Genomic DNA, 15942 nt, shown 5'->3' with positions numbered 1-15942 from the left:
ATTTATTCGTCGGTTGAAGCGTTTATAACACTGGACACTTTTAATTTGCAAAACACTCATTTGCAAATCCGCCGCCGCCTCAAACAAGAGCTACAATATCATGTATATAACCAAAATGTGCGGAATTACATGGGATTCAATAATTTCATTGGTTTTATACTGTTACTTTCATATTTATTTTGCAACTTGAATTATAAAAACATGGGATTTTCAATATCCCATGGGACAGGGCAAAATCCCATGGGATTTACCATTATCCCATGGGATTTTGGTTAAATCCCATGGGATTTTTTTTGTCCCATGGGATTATTGTAGTCCCATGGGATATTTGTTGTCCCATGGGACAAAAAAAATCCCATGGGATTTTTAATATCCCATGGGACAAAATAAAATCCTATGGGATTAAAATTATAAATATATATATATAAATATAAAGTTATGTGTATGTTACAATGAATGCTGTTTGGTAGTAAAATGTTTTAAATGTATACGAGTTTTTTATATTTTTTATATATACATATATATAAAAAAAAAAAAATTTGTCACAAACATGTTTTTTATTTGTTTATATGACAATAAAGATTATTCTTATTTTGGAATGTATAATAATAATATTTTACAGTCAAAGAATAAAGTCCTTTAACTGAAACAAAATGATGAAATTTCTAAATAAATGAAAAAAATATTGTTTTGAAATCTTTGTCTTGTTTATTCTATTATGAAAAATAGAACTGAAAAAATATTTCATATTCTGACTGAATAGTTCACTCTTTTCATGAGGTAAGATTTTCTTTGTTATAGGTTCATTGCAATACTTGTATAGGCAAACAATTTGAATTATATATACCTTTGTGGTGTACATAATAGTATGCTTATATTTGCAAATTTATAATATAAACACTTTTTGTTAAAGTTTTTGCTTTCTTTATTCACAACTTGCTATGTACAATTATTCAGTCCACTATATAAGAGTGAAGTCAATAAATAATTTCATTCACTAGAATATTCCTGCAATTCTTAGACAAAACATTTTTTCAATCTGTTCTTCAAAGATTTTCCTCTGTACATCTTTATTGAATGGAGAGATTCAAATGAGAAGACAAAGCAAGTTTATTTGGACAACAACATTCTAATATCTTGTTCATTCGTTCCATCTTTCAATTGATAATTACATTGTTGTATTTATATGATCAAGTTCTTGTGCATCAATGATCGTGATGATATGACTCCTTTTTGTTTATAGTCATCATGTTGAAATTTCCTCTTTCAAATAAATGTAGGAAAAAACATGTTCCATTTCAAATTAATAAAAAAGTCGCACTATGGAGAAAAATATCAGCTTTAAGTTTTCCGTTCAGTATTGATCTGTGAATGATGACCATGAAAATCGAGATGTCTGACCTACAAATACACAAACTCAAAAATTATCAGTGAAGAGATCAATAAAATGGCTATTTTATCATGTTTATGATTAATATGATAAACTTTAATTTTATAAATATTCAAGTACTAAATTACAGAAATCGCTTAAATTTTATAATAGTTTAGTTAAAGTACAGCTTATTTAAAATTATAATAAAAAAATATAGGCAACCGATGAGTTAAATAAGATATTACATTTCTAATGCCAAAAAATGGCATTTTTGCACCAAAGGGAGATAATTTGGAGCTTTTTCAATGATATATGCATTTTAAAAGTCATCTGGGGCCAAACCGAATTGATTGTTTTGAATGATTTGGTGTACCATATGATAAAGTTATAAATAAAATGAGTTATGAAAAAAAAATATTAAACATTTTTCTGAAATTGTTATACCCTAGAGCCTCCTTAAATGTCATTTGATCTCTATTGAAGAAATGTCTCATTGGAAATCAGACTACTAAGTGTTTCTTATTTTTATATCAACCTATTATACCTGTCTAATATCAGGAGCTTGTACATAGTTCAGTGGTTGATGTTGGTTCATATCCGTCATTTTTATTTTTCATAATTTTTTGTTTTTATAAATTAGTCTGGTATATTTGACGTTTGAATTGATGCTCTGTTTTAAATTTGGTTAGTGTTGACTTTTATAGATTACTATAACATGTATAAGGTATGGGTTTTCTCATTACTTACAGGTCATCAATGGCCTCTAATAAGTAATTACAATGCTTACATCCACTAAATTGAACTCTGATGGATAGTTTTCTCTTTCATCATACCACATCTTATTTTAATAAATTATTTAATCATTATTCAAGGAAAAAAACTTTTATAACAGTGGACTTACCATTTAGGCTTTGTTGACCTCTGTAAATCTTATTTTGTTGCTAATTTCTTCTGTTTATAGTTTCCCCTTTATCTTTCAAGTTCTTGCCCTACACATAAAAGAGTAAACATCAGTTAATGACAAAAATAACTACTACATGTATTACATAATTAGTAGGCAACTGAAAATTTTGTCTTATTTGTATATAACTTCAACTTACTCATCATTCTTGCTGTTCAATATCATGAATATTACCATTATTCTATGAATATGAGGTCACAGTAAAATTAACCTTGGTAGGCAGACATCTTTTTTTATATGATACCTTGTAGTCATTCCATACAACAAGTAGACCTATGCTTAAAAAATCTACGGCCAAAATTAAATATATGTTTGTTTCCCCTCCCCCCACACAGGTCAAAAATAAGCGCCCGGTGTCATATGGTATTTTGAACCCCATGGTAAATTGACCCCGGGGTCAAAATACCGCTATGGTAAATTGAACCCCCCCATGGTAAATTGAACCCCCCCTGTATGGAAAATTGAACCCCCATGGTAAATTGAACCCCCCTGTTTTTTTCATCCTAGATGAATATTAGAATATTTTACATTATTCTAAAGCTCATCATAGATTAAAAAATCATTCATACAAGCAGGGGAGGTATATTTTCAATGCTTAATTAAAAGAAATATCTTTGCTTGGTATAAGTGCTCTGAAGTCTTTACCAACAAAATGTCATTCAAAATACTAACTGACACATTATAACTAGACCATATGTAGCTTGAATGCTTTAATTATTTGTAATTATAACATATGTATATATATATATAAGGGTAGTTTTGATTTTCAATGGTAAAAAAAGGGGGAGGGGGTCAAAATACCATGGCAAAGTAAAATTTTAAAAATATCTTTTCCAGCAAGTTAAATACATACAAACTACTTATTGGTGAATTCTAACTACATAAAAGAGTAAAAATTGCCAGATTTTTGGAAATTAAAGGTCTAGAGTAGGGGGTTCAATATACAGCAGGGGGGTCAAAATACCATGGCAAAGTTAAATTTTCAAAATATCTTTTCCAGCAAGTTAAATACATACAAACTACTTATTGGTGTATTCTTACTACATAAAAGAGTAAGAATTGCCAGATTTTTGGAAATTAAAGGTCTAGAGTAAGGGGTACAATATACTGCAGGGGGGTCAAAATAACATGGCAAAGTAAAATTTTAAAAATATCTTTTCCAACAAGTTTAATACATACAAACTACTTATTGGTGTATTCTAACTACATAAAAGAGTTCTAATTGCCAGAATTTCTGAAATTAAAGGCCTAGAGTAGGGGGTTCAATATACTGCAGGGGGGTCAAAATACCATGGCAAAGTAAAATTTTCAAAATATCTTTTCCAGCAAGTTAAATACATACAAACTACTTATTTGTGTATTCTAACTACATAAAAAAGTTAGAATTGCCAGAATTTTTTTAATTAAAGGTCTAGAGTAAGGGGGTTCAATATACCGCAGGGGGGTCAAAATACCATGGCAAAGTAAAATTTTAAAAATATCTTTTCCAGCAAGTTAAATACATACAAACTACTTATTGGTGAATTCTAACTACATAAAAGAGTAAAAATTGCCAGATTTTTGGAAATTAAAGGTCTAGAGTAGGGGGTTCAATATACTGCAGGGGGGTCAAAATACCATGGCAAAGTTAAATTTTCAAAATATCTTTTTCAGCAAGTTAAATACATACAAACTACTTATTGGTGTATTCTTACTACATAAAAGAGTAAGAATTGCCAGATTTTTGGAAATTAAAGGTCTAGAGTAGGGGGTACAATATACTGCAGGGGGGTCAAAATAACATGGCAAAGTAAAATTTTAAAAATATCTTTTCCAACAAGTTTAATACATACAAACTACTTATTGGTGTATTCTAACTACATAAAAGAGTTCTAATTGCCAGAATTTCTGAAATTAAAGGCCTAGAGTAGGGGGTTCAATATACTGCAGGGGGGTCAAAATACCATGGCAAAGTAAAATTTTCAAAATATCTTTTCCAGCAAGTTAAATACATACAAACTACTTATTTGTGTATTCTAACTACATAAAAGAGTTCGAATTGCCAGAATTTTTTTAATTAAAGGTCTAGAGTAAGGGGTTCAATATACCGCAGGGGGGTCAAAATACCATGGCAAAGTAAAAATTTCAAAATATCTTTTCCATCAAGTTTAATACATACAAACTACTTGTTGGTGTATATTAACTACATTGAAAGAGTTAAAATTGCCAGAAATTTTTGAATCGTCTAGAGTAAGGGGTTCAATATATCGCAGGGGGTCAAAATACCATGGCAAAGTAAAATTTTGAAATTATCTTTTCCAGCAAGTTAAATACATACAAACTACTTATTGGTCAATTCTAACTACATAAAAGAGTAAAAATTGCCAGATTTTTGGAAATTAAAGGTCTAGAGTAGGGGGTTCAATATACAGCAGGGGGGTCAAAATACCATGGCAAAGTTAAATTTTCAAAATATCTTTTCCAGCAAGTTAAATACATACAAACTACTTATTGGTGTATTCTTACTACATAAAAGAGTAAGAATTGCCAGATTTTTGGAAATTAAAGGTCTAGAGTAAGGGGTACAATATACTGCAGGGGGGTCAAAATAACATGGCAAAGTAAAATTTTAAAAATATCTTTTCCAACAAGTTTAATACATACAAACTACTTATTGGTGTATTCTAACTACATAAAAGAGTTCTAATTGCCAGAATTTCTGAAATTAAAGGCCTAGAGTAGGGGGTTCAATATACTGCAGGGGGGTCAAAATACCATGGCAAAGTAAAATTTTCAAAATATCTTTTCCAGCAAGTTAAATACATACAAACTACTTATTTGTGTATTCTAACTACATAAAAAAGTTAGAATTGCCAGAATTTTTTTAATTAAAGGTCTAGAGTAAGGGGGTTCAATATACCGCAGGGGGGTCAAAATACCATGGCAAAGTAAAATTTTAAAAATATCTTTTCCAGCAAGTTAAATACATACAAACTACTTATTGGTGAATTCTAACTACATAAAAGAGTAAAAATTGCCAGATTTTTGGAAATTAAAGGTCTAGAGTAGGGGGTTCAATATACTGCAGGGGGGTCAAAATACCATGGCAAAGTTAAATTTTCAAAATATCTTTTTCAGCAAGTTAAATACATACAAACTACTTATTGGTGTATTCTTACTACATAAAAGAGTAAGAATTGCCAGATTTTTGGAAATTAAAGGTCTAGAGTAGGGGGTACAATATACTGCAGGGGGGTCAAAATAACATGGCAAAGTAAAATTTTAAAAATATCTTTTCCAACAAGTTTAATACATACAAACTACTTATTGGTGTATTCTAACTACATAAAAGAGTTCTAATTGCCAGAATTTCTGAAATTAAAGGCCTAGAGTAGGGGGTTCAATATACTGCAGGGGGGTCAAAATACCATGGCAAAGTAAAATTTTCAAAATATCTTTTCCAGCAAGTTAAATACATACAAACTACTTATTTGTGTATTCTAACTACATAAAAGAGTTCGAATTGCCAGAATTTTTTTAATTAAAGGTCTAGAGTAAGGGGTTCAATATACCGCAGGGGGGTCAAAATACCATGGCAAAGTAAAATTTTCAAAATATCTTTTCCATCAAGTTTAATACATACAAACTACTTGTTGGTGTATATTAACTACATTGAAAGAGTTAAAATTGCCAGAAATTTTTGAATCGTCTAGAGTAAGGGGTTCAATATATCGCAGGGGGTCAAAATACCATGGCAAAGTAAAATTTTGAAATTATCTTTTCCAGCAAGTTAAATACATACAAACTACTGATTGGTCAATTCTAACTACATAAAAGAGTAAGAATTGCCAGATTTTTGGAAATTAAAGGTCTAGAGTAGGGGGTTCAATATACCGCAGGGGGGTCAAAATACCATGGCAAAGTTAAATTTTCAAAATATCTTTTCCAGCAAGTTAAATACATACAAACTACTTATTGGTGTATTCTTACTACATAAAAGAGTAAGAATTGCCAGATTTTTGGAAATTAAAGGTCTAGAGTAGGGGGTACAATATACTGTAGGGGGGTCAAAATAACATGGCAAAGTAAAATTTTAAAAATATCTTTTCCAACAAGTTTAATACATACAAACTACTTATTGGTGTATTCTAACTACATAAAAGAGTTCGAATTGCCAGAATTTCTGAAATTAAAGGCCTAGAGTAAGGGGTTCAATATACCGCAGGGGGGTCAAAATACCATGGCAAAGTAAAATTTTCAAAATATCTTTTCCATCAAGTTTAATACATACAAACTACTTGTTGGTGTATATTAACTACATTTAAGAGTTAAAATTGCCAGAAATTTTTGAATCGTCTAGAGTAAGGGGTTCAATATATTGCAGGGGGTCAAAATACCATGGCAAAGTAAAATTTTGAAATGATCTTTCCAGCAAGTTAAATACATACAAACTACTTATTGGTGAATTCTAACTACATAAAAGAGTAAGAATTGCCAGATTTTTGGAAATTAAAGGTCTAGAGTAGGGGGTTCAATATACCGCAGGAGGGTCAAAATACCATGGCAAAGTAAAATTTTCAAAATATCTTTTCCATCAAGTTTAATACATACAAACTACTTGTTGGTGTATTCTAACTACATAAAAGAGTTCGAATTGCCAGAATTTCTGAAATTAAAGGCCTAGAGTAAGGGGTTCAATATACCGCAGGGGGGTCAAAATACCATGGCAAAGTAAAATTTTCAAAATATCTTTTCCATCAAAGTTAATACATACAAACAACTTGTGTGTGTATATTAACTACATATAAGAGTTAAAATTGCCAGATTTTTTTGAATTGTCTATAGTAAGGGGTTCAATATATCACAGGGGGTCAAAATACCATGACAAAGTAAAATTCCAAAATATCTTTTCCAGCAAGTTTAATAAATACATCTACCTATTGGTGTATATTAACTACATATAAGAGTTAAAATTGCCAGAATTTTTTGAATTGTCTAGAGTAAGGGGTTCAATATATCGCAGGGGGTCAAAATACCATGACAAAGTAAAATTTCAAAATATCTTTTCCAGCAAGTTTAATAAATACATCTACCTATTGGTGTATTCTAACTACATAAAAGAGTTAGAATTGCTAGAATTTCTGAAATTAAAGGCCTAGTGAAGGGGGTTCAATATACCGCAGGGGGGTCAAAATACCATGTCAAAGTAAAATTTTCAAAATATCTTTTCCAGCAAGTTTAATACATACAAACTACTTATTGGTGTATTCTTACTACATAAAAAAGTTCAAATTGCCAGAATTTCTGAAATTAAAGGCCTAGAGTAGGGGGTTCAATATACCGCAGGGGGGTCCAAATACCATGGCAAAGTAAAATTTTCCCATACTATAGACCTTGAATTTCAAAAATTCAAGCTATTCTAACTCCTTAACATAGTTATAATACTCCAATAAGTAGTTTGTATGTATTTAATATACTGGAAAAGATATTTTGAAAATTTTATTTAGCCATGGTATTTTGACCCCCCTGCGGTATATTGAACCCCTTACTATAGACCTTGAATTTCAAAAATTCAAGCTATTCTAACTCCTTAACATAGTTATAATACTGCAATAAGTAGTTTGTATGTATTTGATATACTGGAAAAGATATTTTGAAAATTTTACTTAGCCATGGTATTTTGACACCCCTGCGGTATATTGAACCCCCTACTATAGACCTTGAATTTCAAAAATTCAAGCTATTCTAACTCCTTAACATCGTAACAATATTCCAGTAAGTAGTTTGTATGTATTTGATATACTGAAAAAGATATTTTGAAAATTTTACTTAGCCATGGTATTTTGACCCCCCTGCGGTATATTGAACCCCATACTATAGACCTTGAAATTCAAAAATTCAAGCTATTCTAACTCCTTAACATAGTTATAATACTCCAATAAGTAGTTTGTATGTATTTGATATACTGGAAAAGATATTTTGAAAATTATACTTAGCCATGGTATTTTGAACCTCCTGCGGTATATTGAACCCCCTACTATAGACCTTGAATTTCAATAATTCAAGCTATTCTAACTCCTTAACATAGCTATAATACTCCAATAAGTGGTTTGTATGTGTTAAACATGCTGGAAAAGATATTTTGAAAATTTTACTTAGCCATGGTATTTTGACCCCTTTGCGGTATATTGAACCCCCTATTATAGACCTTGAATTTCAAAAATTCAAGCTATTCTAACTCCTTAACATAGTTATAATACTCCAATAAGTAGTTTGTATGTATTTAATATACTGTAAATTCAGAAATTATTGCGTGCATTTATTATTGCGATTTTGTCATTTTACACTTGAATGCGATTTTAATTTTTACGATTTTGAGAAAAGTCATGCTTAAGTCAGTTCAAATATTACAAAATGCGAGTTTTAATTATTGCGTTTACAACTCAGTCGCATTATTCGCAATAATAAAAACCTCGCAATAATTTCTGAATTTACAGTACTGGAAAAGATATTTTGAAAATTTTACTTAGCCATGGTATTTTGAACCCCCTGCGGTATATTGAACCCCCTACTATAGACCTTGAATTTCAAAAATTCAAGCTATTCTTACTCCTTAACATAGTTATATTACTCCAATAAGTAGTTTGTATGTATTTAATATACTGGAAAAGATATTTGTAAAATTTTACTTAGCCATGGTATTTTGACCCCTCTGCGGTATATTGAACCCCCTATTACATGTATTATAGACCTAGAATTTCAAAAATTCAAGCTATTCTAACTCCTTAACATAGTTATAATACTCCAATAAGTAGTTTGTATGTATTCAATAAACTGGTAAGATATTTTGAAAATTTTACTTAGCCATGGTATTTTGAACCCTCTGCAGTATATTGATCCCCCTACTATAGACCTTGAATTTCAAAAATTCAAGCTATTCTAACTCCTTAACATAGTTATAATACTTCAATAAGTAGTTTGTATGTATTTAATATACTGGAAAAGATATTTTGAAAATTTTACTTAGCCATGGTATTTTGACCCCCTGCAGTATATTGATCCCCCTACTATAGACCTTGAATTTCAAAAATTCAAGCTATTCTAACTCCTTAACATAGTTATAATACTTCAATAAGTAGTTTGTATGTATTTAATATACTGGAAAAGATATTTTGAAAATTTTACTTAGCCATGGTATTTTGACCCCCTGCAGTATATTGATCCCCCTACTATAGACCTTGAATTTCAAAAATTCAAGCTATTCTAACTCCTTAACATAGTTATAATACTTCAATAAGTAGTTTGTATGTATTTAATAAACTGGAAAAGATATTTTGAAAATTTTACTTAGCCATGGTATTTTGAACCCCCTGCGGTATATTGAACCCCCTACTATAGACCTTGAATTTCAAAAATTCAAGCTATTCTAACTCCTTAACATAGCTATAATACTCCAATAAGTGGTTTGTATGTGTTAAACATGCTGGAAAAGATATTTTAAAAATTTTACTTTGCCATGGTATTTTGACCCCTCTGCAGTATATTGAACCCCCTATTATAGACCTTGAATTTCAAAAATTCAAGCTATTCTAACTCCTTAACATAGTTATAATACTTCAATAAGTAGTTTGTATGTATTAAATAAACTGGAAAAGATATTTTGAAAATTTTACTTAGCCATGGTATTTTGACCCCCCTGTGGTATATTGAACCCCCTACCATAGACCTTGATTTTCAAAAATTCAAGCTATTCTGACTTCTTAACATAGTTATAATACTCCAATAAGTGGTTTGTATGTGTTAAACATGCTGGAAAAGATATTTTGAAAATTTTGCTTAGCCATGGTATTTTGAACCCCCTGCGGTATATTGAACCCCCTACTGTAGACCTTGAATTTCAAAAATTCAAGCTATTCTAACTCCTTAACATAGCTATAATACTCCAATAAGTGGTTTGTATGTGTTAAACATGCTGGAAAAGATATTTTGAAAATTTTTCTTAGCCATGGTATTTTGACCCCTCTGCGGTATATTGAACCCCCTATTATAGACCTTGAATTTCAAAAATTCAAGCTATTCAAACTCCTTAACATAGCTATAATACTTCAATAAGTAGTTTGTATGTATTAAATAAACTGGAAAAGATATTTTGAAAATTTTACTTAGCCATGGTATTTTGAACCCCCTGCGGTATATTGAACCCCCTACTATAGACCTTGAATTTCAAAAATTCAAGCTATTCTGACTGCTTAACATAGTTATAATACTACAATAAGTGGTTTGTATGTGTTAAACATGCTGGAAAAGATATTTAGAAAATTTTGCTTAGCCATGGTATTTTGAACCCCCTGCGGTATATTGAACCCCCTACTATAGACCTTGAATTTCAAAAATTCAAGCTATTCTAACTCCTTAACATAGCTATAATACTCCAATAAGTGGTTTGTATGTGTTAAACATGCTGGAAAAGATATTTTGAAAATTTTGCTTAGCCATGGTATTTTGAACCCCCTGTGGTATATGGAACCCCCTACTGTAGACCTTGAATTTCAAAAATTCAAGCTATTCTAACTCCTTAACATAGCTATAATACTCCAATAAGTGGTTTGTATGTGTTAAACATGCTGGAAAAGATATTTTGAAAATTTTACTTAGCCATGGTATTTTGAACCCCCTGCAGTATATTGAACCCCCTACTGTAGACCTTGAATTTCAAAAATTTAAGCTATTCTAACTCCTTAACATAGCTATAATACTCCAATAAGTAGTTTGTATGTATTAAATAAACTGGAAAAATATTTTGAAAATTTTACTTAGCCATGGTATTTTGAACCCCCTGCGGTATATTGAACCCCCTACTATAGACCTTGAATTTCAAAAATTCAAGCTATTCTGACTGCTTAACATAGTTATAATACTACAATAAGTGGTTTGTATGTGTTAAACATGCTGGAAAAGATATTTAGAAAATTTTGCTTAGCCATGGTATTTTGAACCCCCTGCGGTATATTGAACCCCCTACTATAGACCTTGAATTTCAAAAATTCAAGCTATTCTAACTCCTTAACATAGCTATAATACTTCAATAAGTAGTTTGTATGTATTAAATAAACTGGAAAAGATATTTTGAAAATTTTACTTAGCCATGGTATTTTGAACCCCCTGCGGTATATTGAACCCCCTACTATAGACCTTGAATTTCAAAAATTCAAGCTATTCTGACTTCTTAACATAGTTATAATACTCCAATAAGTGGTTTGTATGTGTTAAACATGCTGGAAAAGATATTTTGAAAATTTTGCTTAGCCATGGTATTTTGACCCCCCCTGCGGTATATTGAACCCCCTACTTAAAACCACAAATTAAAAAAAATGATAGCCAATAAATTGTAAATTAGATTATCTGCAATACTATTTATGAAAAACAGGGGGGTTCAATATACCGCAGGGGGTTCAAAATACCATATGTGAAAAATGACCCCGGGGTCAAAATACCATGCGGTATAATGACCCCGGGGTCATTTTACCGCATGGTATTTTGACCCCGGGTTCACTTTTTAGGGGGTTCAAAATACCATATGACACCGGGTCAAAAAAATATTTTCCCCAAAAAATTTGAAATTAATTTTTTCCTGAAAATAATTTGTTTCCATTTTTGGTTAAAAGCAGAAGGATTGATAATCTAAATAAATACACTCAAATTGAGCACAAACAACTGATAAGTGGCCTGGACTGGACAAGTCAAACCATTCATGTGACCATGCTATGACAATCACATCCAGTTAAAAAAAACTAGAGGCTCTCAAGAGCCTGTGTCGCTCACCTGTTAATGTGTTTACTGATGTCGGCCATCTTCGTTGGTAGGCGGGGTCATTAGACACATTTTTTTTAAAATAGTTACCCTAGTATTATGAATGTGGCCAAGTTTGGTTAAATTTGGCCAAGTAGTTTTAGAAATGATTTTTATACAAGTTACAAAAATGACGAAAAGTTGTTCAATATTGACTATAAAGGGCAATAACTCCTTAAGGGGTCCTCTAACAATTTTGATCATGCTGACTTATTTGTAGATCTTACTTTGCTGAACATTATTGCTGTCTACAGTTTATCTCTATCTATAATAGTATTCAAGATAATAACCAAAAACTGCAAAATTACCTTAAAATCACCAATTTTAGGGCAGCAACCCAACAACAGGTTGTCCAATTCAACTGAAAATTTGTGAGGGGATATATCTTATTCTGATGGACATTTAAATCTTGAAAGATTTGCCCTAAACGTCTTAGTTTCAAAGATATAGAGCAAAACCTGCATTTTACCACTGTTCTAATTTTAGCCATGTCGGCCATTTTGTTTGGTAGGCTGGGTCATCGGACACATTTTTTAAACTACAAACCACAATGATAATTGTGGCCAAGTTTGTTTAAATTTGGCAAAGTAGTTTCAGAGAAGAATATTTTTAAAAAAGTTACAAAAAATGATGAAAAGTTGTTAAAAATTGACTATAAAGGGCAATAACTCCTTAAGGGGTCGACTGACAATTTTTGTCATGTTGACTTATTTGTAGGTCTTACTTTGCTGAACATTATTGCTTTTACAGTTTATCTCTATCTATAATAGTATTCAAGATAATAACCAAAAACTGCAAAATTTTCTTAAAATAACCATTTCACAGGCAGCAACCCATCAACAGGTTGTCCGATTCGTCTGAAAATTTCAGGGCAGATAGATCTTGACCTGATCAACAATTTTACCCATGTCAGATTTGCTCTAAATGCTTTGGTTTTTGAGTTATAAGCCAAAAACTGCATTTTACCCCTATGTTCTATTTTTAGCCATGGCGGCCATCTTGGTTGGTTTGACGGGTCAGGCCACACATTTTTTAAACTAGATACCCCAAGGATGATTGTGGCCAAGTTTGGTAGAATTTGGCCAAGTAGTTTCAGAGGAGAAGATTTTTGTAAAAGTTTACGGACGACGGACGCAGGACGACAGACGAAGGACGCCAAGTGATGAGAAAAGCTCACTTGACCTTTCAGGTCAGGTGAGCTAAAAAGAACCTGCCTTCCTGGTCTGTTTACAAAGGGTAGACCCGGGGGAGGGGAAACAGACATTCTTTTAAATGTGGCCTATTAAAATGACAAAACCAAGAAAACTTATCATTGACCAAAGAACAATAAAATGCGGTCATGGTTTATATATGAATCTGCCATTCAGACATGCACAACTTACAATTGTTTCATATCTACCAAATATAATCTACCTGTAACTTTAAACATATGATAAACTGACAAAACAATGCAGTGTTTCATTGACCAATGAACCATGAAAATGAGGTCAAGTTCATATAAAATATGACAGACAGCTAAGTGCATCTTATAATTATTTCATTCACTAAATAAAGGGGCCTTATTGCTTACAGTATCCGGAAAAAAGACCAAACCACAAAAACTAAATATTTTCAAAGTTTCTTATACCCTGCCAATTTGTTATGGTTGTGCCTGTTCCAAGTCAGGATCCGATAATTAAGTGATTGTTGTTTGTTTATGTGTAACATATCTGTTTTCAATTTTTTTGTACATAAATTAGGTTGTTAGTTTTCAACTTTCAACTTGGCTATCATGTGTAAAATCATACAAGTGTTGGGAAAACAGGAAGTTGTCGAGTGATGAATCTGAAAATACATCACACAGTATAGCTGACTTATTTAACCCTGAAACCAAATTTCAGAAATCCTTCTATTGTAGTTCCTAAGGAAAATGGGACGAAAAATATTCATCGGACGGACTGACTGACGCAAGGATGGATGGACAGACAGGGGTAAAACAGTATACCCCCCCTTTTTTTAAAGTGGGGGCATAATTTTAATACGGGGCTATAAAAACCCATGCAAGATGTCAAAACAAAAAGAAGTAACCTAATTCTTACTTGTTAGGGGCTATTTCTTTATTGTCGGTTATACATATAACAATACAACATATTAAAGGTCTGTAGAGCTTTTATCCGACATACATATATGACAAGCACAATACATTTGTACATGAAACATAAAGCTCATCACTGAGATAGTAGTCTCAGATAGAGGGAGGCGGGGTCAACCAAACTCCCCTATTCAATCTGAATGTAGGACAGAAAGTCACAGTCAAAGAGTCACACACTGTCACAGGACAAAAAGTCACAATTTAGTTTTGAGATTATTTTTCTTTGAACAAGAAAACATTCTTTTTGTATTTTCTTGAAGTTTTATACATGAACATGATGTAGCAACTTTAAATTAAAATTTATTAAAAACAAATAAATCAGTGCATTAGGTTTGCGCACATTACCATTACATTTGCGCACAAAAATCATTACGTTTGTGTGCAGCTTTTGATTACATTTGCACGCATTTTTTAACATGTAAATATAAAAAAAAAGATATAGTATGATTGCCTTTTACAGCTGACTATGCGGTATGGGCTTTACCTCGGGCTTTGCTCATTGTTGAAGGCTGTATGGTGACCTATGGTTGTTAATGTCTGTGTCATTTTGGTCTCTTGTGGACACTGAGTTGTCTCATTGGCAATCATACCATATCTTCTTTATATTGGCTTATGGTTGAAGGCCGTAAAGACCTCTAGTTGTTAATGTCTGTGTCATTTTGGTCTCTTGTGGACAGTTGTCTCATTGGCAATCATACCACATCTTCTTTTTTATATTATGAACAATTTCCTAAAATTAAAAATGAATATATGTAATAAAAAGAAGATATTTCAAAATCTGTTTTCATTTATATTCAATCAATTGTCAACAAATTGTTTGTGACTTTTTGTCCTATCTACTTTGTTACTTTATGCCTGAGTTTGACATGTGTTTGACTTTTTGTCCTGTGACTTTTTGTCGGAATGTCCTGTGACTTTCTGTTCGTTTACCTTCCATCTTAATCAGTGAACTGAATAATTGTTTTTCGCAGAAGTCCGGGGAGTGTTAAAAAATCACATGTGCAAGTTGAGAGTCAAAACTTACACAGGGACTACACAATACTTTTTCAGAATGTCAGCAAAAAAGAATCACTGGTGACAGGGGAGTGTAACCGATGAAATGATCCTGAATCAGATAAGATTTTCCCGGTACGTCTAAACACCGCTCAGGAGGACCTCCTGGGTGCACACATGCAGGGCATACAAAGTGCACTCATGGCAGACCCTATATAGTCGCCGTCGTATCTGCACACATGATGGATGTATATATTCGTTATAGATCGTCATACACTTCTCATTTTAGAGTTAAATTTGCAAGCAATCTCTTAAGATTTTAAAATAATAATGCTACTAAAAATCACGGGGGGGGTCTCTTCCTATATAAAGGTATATACATATGTGCCGCTGGAATGGGTCCCTTTTTTGATCCGTCAAATATATCAATGGGGTGCAATTTTACCGAGGAAATATATCAATAGGTAGTAATTGACCGATTGTGATATATCAATGGGTGATAAATATATGAATGGGTTATGATTTCGCTGTGAAATATATGTATAGGTAGGGATTTCACAATTATTCAATATATGAAGCCAAGGGGGGGGTGTTTTTAAAATCCCAGCTGCACACCTGTACTCAAAATCCCATGTTGAGACCCCCCCCCCCCCCCCC

General features: G+C 32.0%; 1 long non-coding RNA gene across 2 annotated transcripts; it reads right to left on the bottom strand.

The window, feature by feature from the left end:
• Positions 1-538: 538 nt before the first annotated feature.
• Positions 539-15571, bottom strand: LOC139523502 (uncharacterized). Of its 2 annotated transcripts, none has more exons than XR_011664634.1 (3): positions 15317-15571; positions 2274-2361; positions 539-1401 (listed from the first exon to the last, which is right to left on the bottom strand). It is a non-coding gene; the product is annotated as an uncharacterized lncRNA (long non-coding RNA). The 2 variants fall into 2 exon arrangements; XR_011664633.1 differs by having other exon boundaries at positions 15223-15360.
• Between the last annotated feature and the right edge of the window lie 371 nt (positions 15572-15942).

Source organism: Mytilus edulis, chromosome 5, assembly GCF_963676685.1.
Source record: "Mytilus edulis chromosome 5, xbMytEdul2.2, whole genome shotgun sequence".
Classification (NCBI taxonomy): Eukaryota; Metazoa; Mollusca; class Bivalvia; order Mytilida; family Mytilidae; genus Mytilus; species Mytilus edulis.
The sequence above is the reverse complement of the archived record's forward strand: the minus strand, read 5'-3'. Positions and strand labels throughout refer to the sequence as shown.